Here is a 4,676-nt window from a genome sequence, read left to right on the forward strand (position 1 = left end):
TGCCGTTACCAGCCGTGCCCGTACGCTCCGGGGTGGGGCCCGGACGGGCTTCGGCCCGGTGCGAGCCTCGTTCGGGGTTGTCCGGGCTCGGGCCGCTACGGTCACGATGCTTGACTGGCCGCGGGGTGTGGTCCCCGGGCCCATCTCTCCGTGCCCGTGCACCCTCTCCTCCCGTGGGGGGGTCCTTGTCGCCGCGGGGGGCCGTCGCCCTGCCCCCACGGCTCCACGTCCGCCGCGCGTGCGCGTGTGGGGCGCCCTTCCTTCCTTCGCGGCCGGGCTCTTGGGTGCTCGGGTGGTCCGCCACGGCGGGGGCGGGCCGGGGCGTCGTGGCGGGGTCCGTCTCTGCGCGGCCCCCCGACCCCGTCCTGCCCCGCGCTCCGCTCGGCTCCCGGCGGCCCCCGCCCTTGCGTCCCCGCTCCGCTCCCGGCGTCCCCAGGTCTCGCGGCTCCAGTAACGCCCGGCCCCCCAAAGACGCTGGTGAGAACGTCCCCCCTCCCTGTGGGGTGGAGGGGTGCGCTCTTCGGCTCACCGTGCTCTCCTTACCTGGTTGATCCTGCCAGTAGCATATGCTTGTCTCAAAGATTAAGCCATGCATGTCTAAGTACACACGGCTGGTAGAGTGAAACTGCGAATGGCTCATTAAATCAGTTATGGTTCCTTTGGTCGCTGGCTCCTCTCCTACTTGGATAACTGTGGTAATTCTAGAGCTAATACATGCCCACGGGCGCTGACCCCCTTCGCGGGGGGGATGCGTGCATTTATCAGATCAAAACCAACCCGGTGAGCTCCTCCCCGGCCCTGGCCGGGGGGGTGGGCGCTGGCGGCTTTGGTGACTCTAGATAACCTCGGGCCGATCGCACGCCCCCGTGGCGGCGATGACCCATTCGAACGTCTGCCCTATCAACTTTCGATGGTAGTCGCCGTGCCTACCATGGTGACCACGGGTGACGGGGAATCAGGGTTCGATTCCGGAGAGGGAGCCTGAGAAACGGCTACCACATCCAAGGAAGGCAGCAGGCGCGCAAATTACCCACTCCCGACCCGGGGAGGTAGTGATGAAAAATAATACAGGACTCTTTCGAGGCCCTGTAACTGGAATGAGTCCACTTTAAATCCTTTAACGAGGATCCATTGGAGGGCAAGTCTGGTGCCAGCAGCCGCGGTAATTCCAGCTCCAATAGCGTATATTAAAGTTGCTGCAGTTAAAAAGCTCGTAGTTGGATCTTGGGAGCGGGTGGGCGGTCCGCCGCGAGGTGAGCCACCGCCCGTCCCCGCCCCTTGCCTCTCGGCGCCCCCTGGATGCTCTTAGCTGAGTGTCCCTCGGGGCCCGAAGCGTTTACTTTGAAAAAATTAGAGTGTTCAAAGCAGGCCCGAGCCGCCTGGATACTGCAGCTAGGAATAATGGAATAGGACCGTGGTTCTATTTTGTTGGTTTTCGGAACTGAGGCCATGATTAAGAGGGACGGCCGGGGGCATTCGTATTGCGCCGCTAGAGGTGAAATTCTTGGACCGGTGCAAGACGGACCAGAGCGAAAGCATTTGCCAAGAATGTTTTCATTAATCAAGAATGAAAGTCGGAGGTTCGAAGACGATCAGATACTGTCGTAGTTCCGACCATAAACGATGCCGACTGGCGATGTGGCGGCGTTATTCCCATGACCCGCCGGGCAGCTTCCGGGAAACCAAAGTCTTTGGGTTCCGGGGGGAGTATGGTTGCAAAGCTGAAACTTAAAAGAATTGATGGAAGGACACCACCAGGAGTGGAGCCTGCAGCTTAATTTGACTCAACACGGGAAACCTCACCCGGCCTGGACACGGACAGGATTGACAGATTGATAGCTCTTTCTCGATTCCGTGGGTGGTGGTGCATGGCCGTTCTTAGTTGGTGGAGCGATTTGTCTGGTTAATTCCGATAACGAACGAGACTCTGGCATGCTAACTAGTTATGCGACCCCCGAGCGGTTGGCGTCCCCCAACTTCTTAGAGGGACAAGTGGCGTCCAGCCACCCGAGATTGAGCAATAACAGGTCTGTGATGCCCTTAGATGTCCGGGGCTGCACGCGCGCTACACTGACTGGCTCAGCGTGTGCTTACCCTACGCCGGCAGGCGCGGGTAACCCGTTGAACCCCATTCGTGATGGGGATCGGGGATTGCAATTATTCCCCATGAACGAGGAATTCCCAGTAAGTGCGGGTCATAAGCTTGCGTTAAGTCCCTGCCCTTTGTACACACCGCCCGTCGCTACTACCGATTGGATGGTTTAGTGAGGCCCTCAGATCGGCCCCGCCGGGGTCGGCCCACGGCCCTGGCGGAGCGCTGAGAAGATGGTCGAACTTGACTATCTAGAGGAAGTAAAAGTCGTAACAAGGTTTCCGTAGGTGAACCTGCGGAAGGATCATTAACGAGAGTCCTGCGGGGCCTGTCGCCGAGCAAGCGATCGACCGGCGACCGGTCGCGTGTGTGTTTCCTCATGCGCGCGGCGCGGGCGTGGGGGCTGGCGCCACGCTGGCCCCGCCCTCCTGCTAGGGCGGTCCGAGGCTTGTGGGAGCGCGTGCACGCGTCCCCCCCTCTGGCCACCTTGCCGCCCCCCCGCCAGCCACGCACACCACTCCCGGCGCCCGTCCGCATATGCCCGGCGCCGCGGGCTACCCTCCGCGCGTCTCTCGGGATGCGCGGTGAGGGCGCGACGGTCCCATCCGTGTGGAGTTTTGCCGGAGCTCCCTGGGGGGGCCGTGGGCTCCGGGCCACAGGGAAGGGTTCCCCGCTGGGTCCCGCCGTCTCCCTGGGCCGCCGCCTGCCCGGGATGTGTTCCGCCCCTCCCACCCCCACCCCCTGCCGGTCGTCTGCCGTCCGTTCGTGTGGTGGTTGCGCGGGGAGTCGGTTGGACCGTCAGGGGCAGCGGGACCCGCGCCCCGCGAGCGGCTGCGGTCGGGACCGGCGTGGTGGCGGTGGTGGTGTTGGCCGGCTGTGGGTGGTGGAGGGTGGGCGCCGCCGTCTTCCCTCCCCGTCCGCCCCCCCTTCCAGGTACCTAGCGCGTTCCGGCGCGGAGGTTTAAAGACCCCTGGGGGTCGCCCATCCGCCCCGTGGGTCGGGGGCGGTGGGCCCGGTGTTTTGGGCGGAGGTCGGGTGGGCGGGGGAGTTGGCGGTCCAGAGAGGCCTGGCCTTGCCCCGGCAAGACCCCAGGCAAGCCGCCGCCGCCGCCTCCTCCTCCTCCCCTCCTCCCACGTCAACCGGACTCTGCCCCCGGGCCGGGGGTGCCGTGCGCGCGTGTGCGCGTGCTGTGGGTCGTCGGCGGCCATCGTGGGAAAGGGGGCTTGACCCCGGCGGTCGTCGTCGCGCCCCTTGCCGCGTCGCCGAGCCGGCGCTCCGTGACACGGGGGCGGGAACCCCCCCCGCGCCTGTGGGGCGTCCGTGCCCGCGCGCCGGGTGCCCCGTGTGGGAACTTCCGACCTTTCGGAGTCTGGTCCTGTCGTCTTGACTGGCTCGGCCTGAGGCAATTCCCTACCCCTTGGTGGGGGTGGGGAAGGTGTCGTGCCAGGGAGGGCCTCCCTCCGCGGAGGTCCTCGCCCATCAAACCTCATACAACTCTTAGCGGTGGATCACTCGGCTTGTGCATCGATGAAGAACGCAGCTAGCTGCGAGAATTAATGTGAATTGCAGGACACATTGATCATCGACACTTCGAACGCACTTGCGGCCCCGGGTTCCTCCCGTGGCTACGCCTGTCTGAGCGTCGCTTGACGATCAATCGCCCCCCGGGTGTGCCTCCGGGCCTCCGTGGGGGGTCGCGTGGCTGGGGGTTCTCTCGCAGGGCCCCGCTGAGGGGTCCCTCCGTCCCCCTAAGTGCAGACCTTGGTGGTGCGCCCCTCCTCTTCCGTCTGGTCCCCCCACGTAGGCACGTCGTTGGCGCGTGGGGGGTGGACGTGGTGGGGTCGTGTCGCCGCCCGCGATGAGGGAGAGAGGCTGGGAGGGCTTTCTCCCGCGGGCGCCACGGTGCCATCCTCTCGGGAGCCGCCTCGCGCCCTGCGCGGCCGGGCCTTCCCTCCTTCTGGGGGTTCGCCTGGGAGGGCCCGGCGGGGGGGTGTGTCCACGTGCCCCTCCCGCGCGTCGGCGTGTCTTGGTCGCTTGGCGCCGGGGTGCGGGGTCTGGGGACGAGGGGGTCTGTGTGCGCGGAGGGTGTCGTGTCTGGGTCGCCATCTTTCACCGCACGCCCCTGGCGGCGGCCCGGCGGTCTGGGCCGCCACCCTCTGCCCCCTCCTCGTCTTCCCCTCTTTCCCCCACACCGGCGTCGCGGGCCAAACGTGCCCCCGTGCCTACGGGGGGCCGGGTCCACGTCCCCGCCGTGTTGCCCGTTCGGGGCCGCGCCCCAGGGGTGCGTGCCCCGGTGGCGACCTGCGGGACGCCGCGGTGTCGTCCGCTGTCGTGCGCCTGCCCCCGGGGTCGCCATGGCCCACCGCCGCGCTGCGTGTCCCGAGCCCGGGCGCGGGGCTCAGGATGGGTGCTGACCGCCGTGTCTCTGCCGTGTCCCCTCCGCCTCCGTCCGTCCGAGGGACCGCCGAGGCGCCTGGGGAAGGAGGGCGTTCCGTTGGTTTGGGGGAGTGCCCTCTGGTCTCCTCGGGCACCTCCCCCACTCTGCGCGACCTCCTCCCTCTCTCAGGTGTTGCGGTGTGTGTCC

General features: G+C 66.4%; 2 non-coding genes across 2 annotated transcripts; both read left to right on the forward strand.

The window, feature by feature from the left end:
- The first annotated feature begins 540 nt into the window (after positions 1-540).
- LOC138383568 (18S ribosomal RNA) lies at positions 541-2,402 on the forward strand. Its single transcript, XR_011233627.1, has one exon. It is a non-coding gene; the product is annotated as an 18S ribosomal RNA (ribosomal RNA).
- A 1,182-nt stretch (positions 2,403-3,584) lies between these two features.
- On the forward strand, positions 3,585-3,737 carry LOC138383570 (5.8S ribosomal RNA). The gene has a single exon (XR_011233629.1). It is a non-coding gene; the product is annotated as a 5.8S ribosomal RNA (ribosomal RNA).
- Positions 3,738-4,676: the final 939 nt, after the last annotated feature.

Source organism: Eulemur rufifrons, chromosome 5, assembly GCF_041146395.1.
Source record: "Eulemur rufifrons isolate Redbay chromosome 5, OSU_ERuf_1, whole genome shotgun sequence".
Classification (NCBI taxonomy): domain Eukaryota; kingdom Metazoa; phylum Chordata; class Mammalia; order Primates; family Lemuridae; genus Eulemur; species Eulemur rufifrons.